The sequence below is a fragment of the Suricata suricatta genome, chromosome 13 (assembly GCF_006229205.1).
Source record: "Suricata suricatta isolate VVHF042 chromosome 13, meerkat_22Aug2017_6uvM2_HiC, whole genome shotgun sequence".
In the NCBI taxonomy this organism is placed as follows: domain Eukaryota; kingdom Metazoa; phylum Chordata; class Mammalia; order Carnivora; family Herpestidae; genus Suricata; species Suricata suricatta.
Genome location: NC_043712.1, coordinates 10554150 through 10571272, shown reverse-complemented (window position 1 = coordinate 10571272; position 17123 = coordinate 10554150). Strand labels below are relative to the sequence as shown.

The 17123-nt window shown below is 39.4% G+C and overlaps 1 pseudogene; it reads left to right on the top strand.

The window, feature by feature from the left end:
• The first annotated feature begins 5055 nt into the window (after positions 1 to 5055).
• On the top strand, positions 5056 to 5226 carry LOC115275841 (annotated as a pseudogene).
• The last annotated feature ends 11897 nt before the right edge of the window (positions 5227 to 17123 follow it).

Genomic DNA, 17123 nt, shown 5'->3' with positions numbered 1-17123 from the left:
CCCAATAACTGCTTCTCTCTCTCTTTCTCTGACAGGAGCTAATTTATTAATACACACTGCTTACACATGACTGTTACTCTTTAAAGAGATTTTTCTTTGGAGTCAAAGGTATCAGTAAGTCACACCTGCTGACAACAGCCTTGGCTCTTAAATACAGAAAAATGACACACAAACAGCCAAAATGTGTTTGAAAGAAGGGAGGTCTGTTCAGTTCTTGCTTCTGGGAGAATGAAGCCTGAAAGTAAGCCAAGAGAGCATTGCTATTCAATACCACTATTCTGACCACAATTCTCAGTGATTCACTAGAAGGGCCAGGCTCAGTGCTCAGGGCCATGTTCTCAAAATGATTAAGTACACTCAGCTTGAAGTCAAAAAACAGACAAAGGCTTTGACAATATTCAGGCAGCAGGAAAGCTTAATGGGGTTTTGTTGTTCTTGTTGTTTTAGAGTATTATGCTATTGATCACTCTGCTGGATCATCAGCTTTCAATTAGGATCTACTTTTCTTCAATTACAACATATTATGAGTTTAGGAGAAAAATATAACACTAACTCCTCACAAAATGAATCTTCACTGCATATGGTAACCACGCCATAATGCAAGGCCCCCATCCCTTTCAGTGACAAACCGCAACACAGCCTTAGGACCCCTCACCCATTTCACAGCCATCAATCTTCACACCAGCTAGTATCTAGTGTCTATCAAGCAAAATAGCAGCCTAGTCTCTACAGATTCATGATCTGACGTCATCACACTGTTTCTTTAGTTACGAACCTATATGCTGAGGAGGCTGAGCTATAGTTCAAAATTCATAACAGCTGAACTGTCTTAAAGTTGACAACGTAGTCAAGAGAAACTGTATACATTTCAGAACATGCTAGCAAACTTCACCTACTAAACATTGATTCCTTTAAGCCAGACAAACAAGCAAAAGGGTAGTGTTAACATTTCCAACAAGTCTCCATTTGTTTCAGTGAACTCTGAAATTAAAGCCGTTTTTCCAGACCAAAAATGCTGTATCAAAGGGTGCTTTTTCTAACCCATAACAAGTTAACACCTCCATAGAAGAATGCAGTCATTGTCGAGACTTGTTAGAAAATGATTAACTTAGTTGTACAAACAAGTACAATTATACAAACAAGTTGTTTCAAGATTTTACACTTAACTTTTCATTTCTAATAATGCTCTCAGGATCAGATTAATAAAGATACACAGATCCTGCTGCGCGAGGACTTACAAAGTTTTACTTTTCCATATATGCCTATGGAGAGGTTCTCATGCCACTATGAGCAAAGCAAGCAAATGGAAGAAATTTAGCTGCATTCCATGAAGAAAAACAGTGTCTGCATACCCCTTGGCCATGTACAATACTCCATACAGTTTTAAGAAATTCTCTGCCGTGCTGAGCTGCAGTGTGAAATATAGAGTCCTCAACCACATTTATAACATGTGCAAAGATCATGTCTATTATTATTAAACTTCTGTTCTTAAAAAATATCTAAGAGCCTCCCTTTCCCTAGCATTTCCTCTGCTCTTTCTGAACAGTTTAGTGCTACCTAGACAAAGCAAGGTAGCTGTCCATGTGGGCAGTGGCCCAGTGTGGGGTGTCAGAGCCTGAACACAGTGAGGAAAATGTCCCTCAAAGACCCTGACAAGGGCTGTCAAAACATGAGCAGGGTGTAGGAGGACATCCACACCAAGGGGTGGCCTGGCGATACAATGCAAAACCCAAGTGGATAAGGAATACACTCACTCAGTGGGGAGCAGCCTGGCATGGGGAGCCAGAACTTGAGTGGAGGGAGAAATGTGTTCACACACAGCAGCAACCAGGCCTAGGATATTGAAACACAAGTGGAGTGAGGAGTGTACTGCACAGAGGTACATGGGTGTCAGAACCCAAGTGGGTGAGGAGCATGTCCAAGCACAAGGGCACCCTAGAGTGGGGTGTGGAAGCCTGGGTAGGTATGAAGAGATTGGCCACGTGGGGTTGGGTCAGCTTTCTCAGCATGATGGGGCATCAGAGTCCAAGCAAGGTACCCACAGGGCAGCGAGGAGGGCAGCAGCATTTCAAACCACCAGAGTAAGTACCATGATCCTAGGAAAGCAAGGTCAAAGAGGAGAGCATCCACATGAGGTAGAGGTGAAGGGGAAATGTGCCTCATTAAAACCCAAGACCAGTAAGGAGGGCCTGCTTTCACACAAGTGAAGTAAACAAGAAACTGAGTTCTACAGAGTTGGGTTTGAATTGGAGGCATTACTGTGAACTCAAAGTTTTCAATAAATATATACATAAGGAAATAAAATGTAAATGTAATCTAACTTTTTCTTATAAGGGCAGTTTCTTTTAATGTTTGTTTATTTTTGAAAGAGAGAAAGAGACAGACACAGAATGCAAGAAGGGGAGGGGCAGAGAGAGAGGGAGACACAGAACCTGAAGCAGGCTCCAGGTTCCGAACTGTCAGCACAGAGCCTGACATGGGGCTCAAACTCACAAGAGTGAGATCATGACCTGAACTGAAGTCGGAAGCTTAACTAACTGAGCCACCCAGGCGCCCCTGTAATGTGACTTTTGAACATACACAGATTTCCTGGCTAATCCTGGAAGCAGCAACACCGCCAGAGCGAGCAATGAATGTACCTAGTACCCAGATGTTATGTGCTAAATACGATTCTTCTTTAAAAGGAACCAGAGCTCCTTGGGGAAATAACTGACTCAGGGGCTAGGGCAGAGAAAGTACAAGACAAGCCTGGAACATCTTCTTGTGTCAGAAAGCAAAGAAGTACTCAAAGAATGATAGGAAGTGTCAAAAAGACAAGCTTGAAAAGGCTCCCATTGGCCAGATCTGGGTAATTTGAGGATCAAATTCAATAATGACGTTAACAGATTACTAACCGATCAAATAAAATAGGAAACCATGAGTCCACATTGACATAAATAAGTGAACAGGTTGAAAACTGAATGAGAAACAGAACATTTACATAGTTTCAAAGTACCTTTCCACAAAATACTAATTGCAAGAGGGAAAAGAGTGTGTTTTCAGGGTAGAAGTTTAGCAAAAACTACCTTAATCAACTCATTAAAGTGATCAACATAAGTAATGAGACAAACTGCTAGAAAACAATGGGAAAACTGGCATTGTTTCCATGATATTCCTGCCAAAGATGCTTGACCAGAATCTAATCTTAAGAAACCTCAGACAATGAAATTCAAACTGAGAGATCTTCTAAAAAAATGTTTGGCCTGTCATCTTTGGAAGTATCAAGGTGATGAAAATCAAGAAAAGACTAAAGAGTTCTTCTGGACTGATGGAAACAGAGAGAGAGACATGATAACTAAATGTAACGTGTGATTCTGAACTGGATCTTGTTACTATAATAAGTAATGTTGTTGGAATTACTGAAATTTGGGGTCTAAGGATACGATATAGTAATGCATCAATGTTAATCTCCTGATTTTGATGTTTAGATTCTGGTTTTATAGGAGCATGTCCTTGTTTGTAAGAAAAGCCCACTGAAGTATTCAGGGGGCATCAGACCAGCACCTCACTTAAAATTGTTTTGTTTTGTTTTGTTTTGTTTTGTTTTAAAGTTCTTTATATTGTGCTACCAACTTTCTGTTAAGATTTTGGTTGTTTAAAACCAAATAAAAAACTTAAAAAACCAAGCCAAGGTGGAAAAGCTCACAATTTATACTGCATTGGATAGAGAAAGGCATTCCCTTAGTAATGGGGAATAATTGGCCCTAGGTTGAATACTGCTTCAGACCCACCTAACAAATCTTAAAGACACAGAAGGATCAAACTCTTTCACACCCAACTAATGAAATATATGAAACAATGTTTTTCAAGATATCAGGCAGCAAAGCACAGCAATCCCTTGAGAGATCCAAAACAAATGAGAGGAGCCTTTGATTGCCTCCAACCACTGCCTTAAGTCCAAGAATAGTCAGAAGAAGACAAAAATACCCCACACCCATCAAAATTAAATACACAATGCCTGGCAGTCAATAAAAAATTACCAGACATACATAGAATCAGGAATATATGACCCATAGCTCAGAGAAAAATTGAGGCCATCCGAGAACTGACACAGATGTTAAAATCAGAAGACAGGACATTCAAACTGTTGTTCTAACTGTATTCCAAGCGGTGACAAAATTAAGAGACATAGGATATTCAAAAAAGACCCAACTGAATTTCTAGAAATAAAAACTACAATGAAAAATCCACCAAATGGAATTAACTGCAGAGTAAACACTGCAGAGGAAAAGATTAGTGAACTTGAAGACTTAGAATGTATCCAAGATGAAAGATACGGGGGGGGGGGGGGGGGCCACAAACTAACAAACCCAGAGCATCACTGACCTATGGAACAATGTCACACAGCCTAATATATCAGTAATTGGAATCCCCAAAGGTGAAGAAAAGGCAGAAAAACTATTTTAAGTAAATAATGCTCAAAAAATTTCTAAATTTGATGAAAACTATAAAAGCACAAATCCAAAAAGCTCAACAAACTTCAAGCACAAGAAACAGAAAGAAATCTAAGGCACATCATAACCAAATTGTTCAAAATCAGTAATAAAGAGAAAATCTTAAAAGTAGAACAAAAAACACACGTTACATTCACAGGAACAAGAATTAGAATGACAGATTTCTTGTCAGAAACAAGGCAAATGAATGAACAGTAGAGCAGCATCTTTTAAGTACAGAAAGAAAGAAACTGACAACCTCGAATTCTATTCCCAGAGAATATTTCAAAAGTGAAGGCAAAATAAAGATTTTTCAGACCTTGCAAATGCTGAAAGAATTCATCACCAGCAGACCTACACTACAAGGAATGTTAGAAGCCCTTCAAGCAGAAATGATGCCAGATGGAAATATGGATCTATACCAATATATAACGAGCATCAGAAATGGTACTATAGGAACGAAATAAGAAAAGTCAAATGATCATCTCAATAGATGCAGATGGTTTCACTGGAGAAACCTACCAAACATTTAAAGAATTAATACCAATTCTACCTTTTGCCTCATTGCACCCAAGAGAGCAAGATGGGTCACCAGTAGGTCTACTGGAGCCATCCAGGGAAATCTGGCCAGGGTTCTCATCCTTGCCGCATCCACGCAAATTGGCACAGTCTGATCTGGAAATAAGGCCTCAATGCGCACCACCAGTGTTTCCATCAGTACATGAAGGATATGTGCTTCATTACGCTGAGTTAAATGAACTTCCCTGAATGGGTCTTCCAAGATGCCTACCTTACTACAGATAACCCAGATACCTTAACTGCAAATATCCAAGATACCTACCTTAATACTAACTCATTGTACATAAAATAAAAATACCTCAATTAAGAAAAAAAGAATTCCAATTCTATACAGTATCTCCCAGAAGACAAGAGGAAACACTTCGACTCATTTTACAAAGCCAGTATTACTATAATACCAAAACCAGACAAAGACGGTACCAAAAATATAAACTCTACACATACACACAATAGGTCAATATATTCCCAAATACAGACAAAAAATAATCCTCACCAAAATAGTTGCAAATAGCAAATAGAGTTCAACAAGATACACCATGACTAAGTAGAGTTTATTCCAAGGATGTAAGGCTGGCTCGATATTGATAAACCAGTTGATACAGTCTATCCCATCTTAACAGGCTAAAGAAGAAAAACCATAATTACATCAATTAATGCAGAAAAAGCATCTCATAAATTTTAATACACATTCATGATAAAAATTCAGAAAACTAAGGATAGAAGCAATCTTCCTCAACCTAATAAAGAACCTCTATGAAAAACCTATAGTTAACATTATACTTAATGGTGAAATACTAAACATCTTCCTTCCAGGGTTGGAAAAAAGCCAAGGATGTCCACCCACACCACTTCACCATTGTACTAGACAGCCCAGCCAGGGCAATAAGGCAAGAAAAATAAAAGGCAGATGGATTGAAAAGGAAGAAGTCAATTTTTTCCTATTTGCAGACATGACCATCTATGTAGGAAGGAATTTGGAACTGAAATTAAGATAATTTCATTCTCTCTCTTTCATCTACAACTCTTCTATTTCCATCTAATTTCCTTCTAGGACTTTTTCCTTGAACTCCTTCTCTGATAGTGTCCAAAGCCAAAACCATAGATCTGGATAGCTAAGGACAGGAGAGTTCAAAAGTACAAACCAGGGGTGCCTGGCTGGCTCAGTCACAAGAGCATGTGACTTGATATTGGGTCATGAGTTCAATCCCATATGGTTGAATAATTAAAATAAACTTTAAAGAACCATAATGTGAAAAACGGATGGGTTTGATTATATAAAAATTATTTCTGTTCAACAGAAATGTTTACTTAAAATGGAAATATTCTGTCCATTTACGTGTCTGTGTGTGTGTGTGTGTGTGTGTGTGTGTGTGTGTGGCACAAAAACAGAGACAGACCTGGGGAAAAATATCCAGCATCATTCAATTTTAATTGAACTAATGGAATACCAAAGTTCTATGGGAAGACAGCTTGAAAACTGCTATAAATTCATCCATCACTAAGAAGCAAAATATAGGACCATTCCCTTAGAAATATAGATGGACAAGGACTGAGAATAAGTTGAGTCAAATTCTCTCTCCTAAGAATCCAGAATGAAATCTCAGAGCTGGCATCAGTTATATGACCGTTCTAGAACTTCGGTCAGTGAACTGTTTGAAAAAAATCACCTGAGGAAACTTTTTGGAAATACAGATTCCCAGGTCCCAGAGGTTCTGGTTCAGAGGGTCTACAGTGGGGTCCTCCCAAAATCTTTAAGTTCCCCAGGTGATTCTGGTGCATACCCAGACCTACTTAAATAAATAGCAGTGCTTAAAAATGAAAGCATAAGGGAGACAGAAAATCCAACACAAGAGTCTACATGATCCCTGAGAGACAGAAAAGCCTAAACACTATCAAAATGTTTTGAGAGCCTCATTGTGGAACTTTAGTTGCCGAGTGAGTGTTCCAGAGTGTGCAGGCTCTGCCTAACCAGTCATGGACACACATTCAAGTGCCTGCCGTTTCCTTAACATAAAGAGTATTAACAGAGAGGAAAACAACTTCAATTTTCCTTATGATTTTCAGCTACCGTGGGTCTGCTTACTCACCCAGGTAAATAATAATACCCATTTTTAATTTAGAACATCTTTGTTTCTGATAGTTTACCTATATTCTAGATTTATGGATAGATAGCAATTAATCACAGCTATTAAAACTTATCAATATAAGGAAAGTCATCTTGGAATGCCTCATCAGTCCAAGTCCCAACCCTTAGGTACTCTGAGAGCTCTAAGACTAACAGGAAAAACAAAAAAACAATCCATAGACTCACCAAGTAAACTTTCAGAGCAAAGTCAACATTACAGCCAAGAACACATACTGTAAAACAGCAAGAGGTGTAACACACGGGACTCCTGTATCCCATCCTGGAATGGTGAAAACTATCTGCTTACCCTGCTTCTGGCAATGAACTGGCTGTGCCTTTGAGCAAGAAACGAGAGACAACAGTGGGCCAGAAGGTCTAAAACATGCGCACACGGGGGCTGGCTATAGCATAGCTTCAAAGACCTCCCTCTGCAGAATCCAATTTCCCTATCTATAAATAGATCACTAAGTAAGATCTCTTCCAGTTCTGACATCTTGTAGCTCTAGCATTCTAAATCAAAAAGATTTGCAGGGGCACCTGAGTGGCTCAGTCAGTTAAGCATCCGACTTCGGCTCACATCATGATCTCAGGTTCATGAGTTTGAGCCCTGTGTGGGGCTCTGTGCTGGTAGTGTGCAGCCTGCTTGGGATTCTCTCTCTCTCCCTTTCTGTTCCTCCTCCGCTCATGCTCTCTCTCCCTCTCTCAAAGTAAATAAACTTTTTTAAAAATTGCAAAATCTTTTTTGTTAAATACAAAGTTATATTTTAGTTATATGAAGGCTCATGATTTTTTATTGAAATATTTAGATTAATAAAAATGCTAATTTCCCAATTTTCGTAAGTTATTTGTCCTGAATATCAATTCAACAAATACTTAAGTGAAAGATGGTACTTTTCTAGGACAGTGGTTTTCAGTGTAGGGCAGACATGTCTCAGAGGCCATAGGGGGAAGGGAAGGGACCCATCACATAGATCTACTTTTACTGCTTTTAATTCTAAATTTTAAATATTTCCTCTGAAACAGGGTTTCATACCTTTAGGAAAAAAAGTAGCTCAAAAAGCATATATGCAAACAAAACAAACATATAAGATAGGTTTGTTGATTATGCAATTTACCAGTGAAGAAACTAAGGTAGAGATAGGTTCAAGCACCTGAGGTCACACATTTAGGAAATGAAGAAGCTGGGACCCAGAACCCAAGCATTTTGGCTTCAGAGTTCATGCTCTTAACTACTATGCTAAGCTCTACATGCCACAACACAGTTTAGTAAATAAAGACAAAAATATAACCCTCCAAGACCGCCAAATGCATTCAAAATAAAGATGCTTGGGGCACCTAGGTGAGTCAGTCAGTTAAGCATCCGACTCTTGACTTCAGTTTAGGTCACGATCTCATAGTTCATGGGATCGAGCCCCCCATCAGGCTCTGTGCTGACAGTGCAGAAACTACTTGGGATTCTCTCTCTCTCTCTCTCCCTCTTTCTCAGTTCCTCCTCAACTTGTATACCTGTTCTCTCACTCGCTTGCTCACTCTCTCTCTCTCAAACTTAAAGAAGAGAAGAAGAGCACCTGGGTGACTTAGTCAGTTAAACAGCTGAATTTGGCTCAGGTCATGATCTTGCAGTTTGTGAATCCAACCCCTGATGGACTCTGTGCTGACAGCTCAGAGCCTGGAGCCTGCTTGGGATTCTAGGTCTCCCTCTAGCTCTGCCCCTCCCCCAATGTGTGTGCATGCTCTCTCTCTCTCAAAAATAAAACATTAAAAAAAATTTTTTTATTTTAAAAAGAAACAAAGTGGGGAGGCTGGTGGATCAGTTGGTTAGGCGTCCAACTTTGGCTCAAGTCATGATCTCACAGTTTGAGTTCCAGCCCCCTGTTGGGTTCTGTGCTGACAGCTCAGAGCCCAGAACCTCCTTTGAATTCTGTGTCACCCTCTCTCTCTGCCCCTCCCCAACTTGCACTCTGCATCTCTCTTCCTGCCCCCACTCTCTCTCAAAAATAAACAGATAAAAAATGTAAATAAAAAAAGATACTAATTAACATGACAAGCAAGGTTTGCAACTGAGCCCCAGCTAGCCCCTTCAGCTTCTGCCACTACTCAGTCACCTCCCACACTACAGTCACAGTGAGTGTCCCATCAGGCCTCAATCACCTATGCCTTGTATGTACATTTACCTTTTACTAGGCTCTTTCAGAAGGGCTGGGAGCTGAGCTAAGCATTTTATATACCATACCTCATTTTAGCCACATGACAATCCTGTGAGGTAAGGAATGTTTGTGGATTTTACAAAATAGTCCTGTAGTTGGGGCACCTGGATGGTTCAGTCAGTTAAGTGTCCAATTTTTGATTTCGGCTCAGTTCATGATCTCACAGTAATAAGAACAAGTCCTGACACTGGGCATGGAGCCTGCTTGGGATTCTCCCATTCCCTCTGCTCCTCCCCTGCCCAAGCTTTCTCTAAAAAAGAATTTTAAAAAGTTAATAGCCTTGTAAAAATTAAATTTGGGGCAAGCTATCCAGTAAGTAGCAGTGTATGAACTCAGACCCAGACATGTTGTTCCTTCAAAGGGTATGTTCTTGATCACAATTTTTCCTCCTAAAATGTGCTCTACCTCCGAACATCCTATTCATTCAAGACGCACCTAGAACAGTGCTTGGCAAATAGTAAGCCCTTGAGATTATTTGCTGAATCAATGAATAAATGAACAAATGCCTTCCCTCCTCTCTGGAGGCCTGACTCCCTTACAGAGCTCAGTTGCTCACCCTACATTGTCACAAGGCTGGTTTCAAAGCTCCATTAAAAGGCTTCCCAGGTGGTATTCCATGCTTTCTACTTTTACATACGTCTTACCCTCTAGACTGGAACCTTGTTTCACTTCATCTTTGTATTCTCAGCTTCTAACAAAAGGCTTGGCTTTTAACAAGCACTCACTAAGTTTGTTAATTGAGTGAATTTCCCTGAGGAGAAGGGAGATGAGTAAGAGACTCATGATTCATATTAAAACTTCTTTTTCCTCAAGAAATAAACAACAAGCAAAGCTGTGATATACTCAAATGTGTGCACTATAAATATTTCTAGGTTTCAACTATCATCAGAGGCATCTAAATTTAACTCATTCAACACATATTTATGGGTAATCTAAATACATACATATAATAGCTCTTAAGGAGCTTACAACCCCCCATCAAGGAGATAAAATATAATAAAATGTAAAGATATGGGGCGCCTAGATGGCTCAGTCAGTTAACCATCCAATTTCAGCTTAGGTCATGATCTCGCGGCTCGTGAGTTCAAGTTCTGTGGTGGGCTCTGTGCTGACAGTTCAGGGCCTAGAACCTGCTTCAGATTCTGTCTCCCTCTCTCTCTACTCCTTCCCCACTTACACTCCGACTCTCTCTCAAAAATAAACATTAAAAAAATGTTTTCAATAAAATGTAAACAGTCAAACATGAACTGTCATGAGGAAATCTATGACTACGTGCCACATAAATGGTTAAATAAAATGCCATGGGCTTGCACGTTGAAGACCTCATCCTGGCTGAAGGTGATGGGTCCAATTACCTGTGGACAGTCTGCAACGAGGCTATTTACAGTCAGTAGCATAATAAGGGGGAGAACAGGGACTTTGCAGTGTATTCTCCATATAAAAGTATTTAATTCAATTTTTAAAACCATCCTTAATCAGACATGTTCTTCCTGCTCTTTGCTGTAAAAATGTCATTTCTTTTTAAAAATAATGATGGGAGACAATTATTTCCATGTGGTTCCACAAAACTTGTTTTTGAGATTTTATTAGTACAAGCATTCCAAACATGTGGGAACTACTGAGCTAGGGCATTCTGTGATGCTTCTCTTGAAGAGGGAGAACTTGAAGTGGACATTGGACAATGAAAAGGATTTGGCCAGGTGGGGGGACAGGAGATTTTAAGCAGGGGAAACAGCCTGATCAACGTACTGAGACATAAGCGTTCATGTAAAGTTTGAAGACTAGTAACTAAATCAGGCTGAAACCTGGAAAAATTGCAGCCGTGAATTCTATTTCTCGCCATATGACAAGCTAAGTACCTTTCTGAATCTCTACTGAAAATAATTACAAATAATGGATGTTTTTATCTTCTCCAATAAATACACTAATGAGACTGGAAAAAAACCAGAAGATTCAGATGAAGAACTAAGTGAAGATAGGAACCCAAAAGGGTAAGCAAAACACAAAAACTAGCTTTTCCCTTGAAGGCATTTACATAGTCCAATGCAAAATTCATTCTCCCAATTATATGGGGCTCAAAGAATACAGACATTCAGCCTATGGTAGAAAGAATAACATACACTTCCCTCCTCATAATTTAAACTAGGACTACAAAGGTGATCGAGATAGAAACCCATACACACACACACACACACACACACACACACACACACACACCCCAAAAACCATAATGAAAACCACTACTCTCAAAACTTGGCAATCTTCCGGCAAGTTCAACCACAAGCTGGTCCTCACAAGGGATTGCTACTGAATGGTGAAAAACCTCAGTCCAGGAATTCAAGTTGAAGTGGTCACAAACTGAAAGTGGCCACAGAGCCCTAACAAAAAGTATGTACATCTTCTCTGGAAAAATTCACTTCAATCTTGGCCTACACACACACACACACACACACACACACACACCTCTAAGAAATACACGTTTGTGGGCAATAGAATCCTCAGGGAAACAAAGCCCATAAATAAGAAATAAAAGATGGCAGAATCAGACTTTAAAGACTTCAGATATTAGAATTATGAGAAACAGGATATGGAATAAATGTTCAATAAGCTTAAAGGAGAAAAAGGACTGAAAATTAGTAAAGAGTAATAAACTATGACATGATCAAGCAAAACTGAAAAACAAAGCATTTCTCAAAATAAAAATAACTCAATGGTTGTTAAGAGCAGAAAGGTCACAACCAACGAGAATTAGAAATATAACCAAAATGAGTTTAAGAACTTACAGAAATCATTTAGAACAATGTTCAGAGATATTATTTTTTTAAAAAGTAGACCAAGATAGACACAGAAATTATAAGACTAATCAATACTTCAGAAGAGGTAAAGAAAATGGGGTACAGCCCAAGCTGGTTTTAATGCTCTATTTACCTTTTTTTGGGTTCCCATCTTCACTTAGTTCCTACTCTACCTGGTCTCTCATAGCTATAAAATACTTCTCTACGACCAGGGCAGAATTCATAGAGCACCTATATGAGGAATCAAGAAGATAAATCATAGTAGATGTATTGCGGGAGAAGACTGTAATTCACAGTTTCACCAACCCAGTGATAAACCATACATTTACCACTTTCTTTCCTCCAGTATCACTCAGCATGGATGTAAGGAAGCGTAAAAACTAGAAGTTGACAACAGCATAGACAGATTTCCAGGAAAAGCACTCTAGCTCAGGCTCAAGGAGTGGAAAAGAAGCATGGAATCCACGTGTACCGAAAGCAGTGTGTGAAGAACCTTCCTCTTCAATCAGTAATGTAACCTTAAGAGAATGGGGCAAATCCCAATTACTTTCTTTTCTTCTGTGTCCTCCCACTACAAGGTCTGGACTACAGATGTAGTCGTGGTAAGTGCACAGCAGAACAGGATAAATAAGGCCCCAGATTTCTTACCTGCAGAAAGAACCTCAGGGAAACAAGAAGATTACAGAAGGAGAGGAGCTCAGGAAAATGACCCCACAGAATGGGTTTTGAACACCAAGGTTCATCTCGGAGTCCATTAGGAATGCACAAGAACGCCAGGTGCTCCACATCCTTACTAATACTTCATAATGTAAGTCTTTTTCATTTTAGCCACTCTACTGGTTGTATCAGAGCTTTCTGAAGGTAGTTTCAATTTGCACGTTCCTTATGACTAATGATGCTAAGCATCTTTTCATAAGCTTATTTGCCATCTGTAGATCATCTTTGATAAAGTATTCAAATCGTTTGCCCATTTTTCTTTGTTGGATTGTCTTATTGAGTAGTAAGAGTTTACAAATAGAGCTTTCAGAACTTGATGGCTTGTCTTCTCATTTCCCTGAAGAGTGTCTTTCGAGGAGCAAAAGATTTTCATTTTGATAATGTCTAATGTACCCAGTACTCTTGTACAGTTTCACTTTTGTGTTCTGCTTAGCAGGGTAAATTTGACAGCACTTCATCACTGTACTGAAGGGACAAATGATATGGGAGATAATCAAGGACAACTCCTAGATTTCTGCCTTGCATGAATGAATTAGTGGATGACCACACAGAGACCATTTTCTCAAAGGACATCCACAACCCACGGTTAAACCAAATCGTCTTCTCTGGATACCCATTTCCACCGGCATCTCAACAGCATGCTACACTGCTTATCTTGGACTCTTCTTTCCTCCTAGGTTCAAACCCTGAACTGTGTTTTGCTATATTCAGTCTCAAAACAACACTCATAGCTTCATGCTTCTCATCTGTGCCAATGGTTTCCAAATCTCTATGGTCTCTTCCTGGTAACAGTGGCATCTGGTATTTTTCTGAAGGCTTCATTATGCGATAGACACTCAACCTACCTTCTAAATGCCTCTTGCATTTTTCTCGTTGGCCTATCATTAGTTTACTGTCAACCGAAGTCATTCTTCTTGACCTCACTGCCAGTTCTCCCTCCTGACTCCCCAGTTTGTCAGTGCTGTTTTGATGCTCTCAAAGTGAAAACCTTGACATTGTCACCTTCTATTTTAGTTCTCTCTTCTCTCCCCCTTATTGAATCAATTTTATAGTTCTTCAGTCTATTCTACTTAAAACACTGGAGGTTTGGGAACTAGACTAAGGGGCCAAAAATGGCCTCTTCTCAATTTGCATTAGAAAAATAATGTAATCTAATTTTAAGTTTTCCTACCATAAGTTTTTCTTAAACCTTTCTCACCTGCTGTTCTCTGTCTCTTCAATATAAAATAGTATTCGGATTTCGGGAAAGGAAATGTAGTTTGACATTTAGTATATAAATATTTCAGAGTATCCCACACAATACCATGATTTTTAGGCACTCAATCACCTGAACATGTTTGAGCAACACTGAGCTAATAATGTGTAACTCATATTCCTGCTAAATTTTCTTTTCTATGCAACGTGAAACTTTTCCAGTGAGGAAGTCAGACCAAGGTGGGAAAGGTGAGACCAGTTTGCCTGAGAAAAGATTAAGAAGTAGGCCATCAGAACACTGTGTAAATTTCTTCCTCTTTAATTCCAGGCTGTGAATGCCCACCCTCTGGCACCAAAGAGAATAACCATCTTTCAGGTAGAATAGAAATAACTTTCAATGATCAGTATAAGAATAAATGAATTTATACTGTAGTCACCACAAGTGAGGCACCCAGGCTGCACCCTCCAGTTAAACCAGCACTTCCTGGACTTACTCAAGAATAAAGCGTAACAATGGCCTCCAAAACACAAATATTTATAATCCCAAAGAAGATCTGCCAAAACCACATGATTTGAGGATCATCAGTTATTTGGAAAAACCGTAAGTAGTTGGGAGTTAAATATAATAAAGGACTACTGATTATATACTCTTTAAAGATGAAACCCAGCCAACACCAAACTTCTACACTGTATTAAAGATTAATTTTTCAATCTATATTAACTGAGTACTTACTATACGCCTGTACTGTGCAAGTCATTCAAAATTTAATAGTGAGCAAGACTCTCACGGTACCTGACTTCATGAAGTTTGTACACTATGGGGAAAATCAAGAACAGTAACAACTAGGACTGATGGGCAGAACTCCTCCTCCAAGTGCAGCAGGAAAGGTAAAGGGGCTGCTCAGAGGTTTCTCCAGAGCTCTATCCGAGCTAAAACCTGAAGAATGACTGGAAGTTAACCAAGGGTGTATGCATGTATGTTTAGAAGTAGGAGATAAGGGGTACTCCAGAGTCAGACAGAATGGAGGAGTGAACATGCTCAGAGTCACACAGATCTGGGATTCAATCCCAATTCCACCACCTATAATCTGTGTCATCTGGACAAACATCACCTCTGACTTTGGTTACTTCATTTGTAAAAGGGGGTAGCAATACTTCCCTCATAGGTTTATGGTGAGGACTACATATATATATATATGTATACAGTAGGTGTAAAGTTATTAGATCCCCTTGTCAGTTCTGTCACCTTAAGCAACTAGAAATCTGTCTCATCTGCAAAATGTGGATCATAGCAGTACCTCTCCATCAGGTTGTTAACAAGAGTAAATTGAAAGATTAAGGGTGAAGATTAACACATATCAAGTACTTAGAACAAATACTAATATTCAAAAGAGTTCAATAAATGTTAGTCCCTATTTGTATAATAACAGACAGAGTTAAGATCTCAAAGGGCCTTATAAGCCACGTCAGATGTGTGGATTTTCATCTGGAAGCATGGGGAATAACTAAAGGATTTTAATCAGTAAGTTGACAGGATCAGATTTGCCCCTGGAAGGCTCACTCTGGATACTGCAGAGATAGGACTGGGGAGAGGCAAGATTGGTAAACAACCACTACAGTGGGAGATGGTGGCCAGGACCAAGAGGACAGCAAGAGAGAAGGAGGCAAGTACACGAATCAACAAGACTTGATGTTTGATTGATCCCTCTCTCCCTCCCGCCCTCTGCCTGCCTGTTAAATATTCATGAAATGTCTTTAGTTCTCCCTACTCACCACTCTGTAGTCAACTCCCAAACTCTATCTTTAGCTCCCACCTCTCCAGTGACCTTCATGTCCAAAATTACAACTGTCCCTGGAGAGGTCCACATGGACAGTAACCTCACACTCAGTAGAACTCAAATCAGACCAATGAAGAATCAAAACCCAGAAAATCTCCTCAGTTTCCCTCCTCTTAATGTAAGCTCTGTTGCCTTTTTCTCAGCCACCCAAGGTGACAAACCTTGGAGTTATTCCATCTAGCTGTGAAGACTTTCTACTCTTCTGATACTACTTCTTGACAACTGTCACTGATAGATGGACTCTTGAAGACAATGTGATGTAAACCAAAAGGAAATATCCAAATATCAGTCCTCATTACCGCTCTTCTACTGTAACTGGTTACCTTTAGTCACTGTGCCCTTCAATCCTCGTTATACTCTTGGATCGTGTATACACACACACACACACACACACACACACATTTTAATAGGTAGGTAGAGCCACTTGCTACTGGTTACAATAATCACACATAAGTACAGTGAGAACAGGGACAAGAACAACTCTAATGGAGTATACTTTGGGAATTTTAGTTGTTCTGTATGTCATTAGTTCAAAATAGGAGAGTATCAGGCAGTGAGAGAATAAAATTCTACCTCATTAGCATAAATGCCTGCTAGTCACTAGAAACTGAACAGGAACAGTGAACATGAACCAGTTTGTCAGCTACAAGATCTGAGAAGGGGACCAGATAGTCACCCAGGGCACAAAGAATAGTGCCCTTGGTAACCCATTCACCCCACTTACGGCAAACAGCAAATCTAGACAGGGCTCACCTATGTCAAGGCCATAGGGAAAATAAAAGACCTTTTAAAAATACTGCAAATGGAGGAAAGGGAACATCATCTCTTGGAAGAAGAATATATCTCTGAAAATGATTAAGAAATATGTTTCAGGAAACTAGTATTCTTAAATAGAACAGAAAGAAACATAACTTTTACAAAACAGGAACAGAAAGCTACAAGAGAAGATAAAAAAGACAACAAATAAGAACCTTTAAAAAAAAATGGAAGAAAAAAGTAACTCCAAGAATAAAAATGCATGATGGGCACGTGAGTGGCTCAGTCAGTTAAGTAGCCAATTCTTGACCTCAGCTCAGGTCCTGATCTCAGGGTCATAAGTTTGAGCCCCATGGTGGCGTGAAACCTACTTTAAAAAAAAAAAAAAAACATGGCATTACCTATTGTTTTGTTGCCAAAATGTTTAAACATGAACTTAA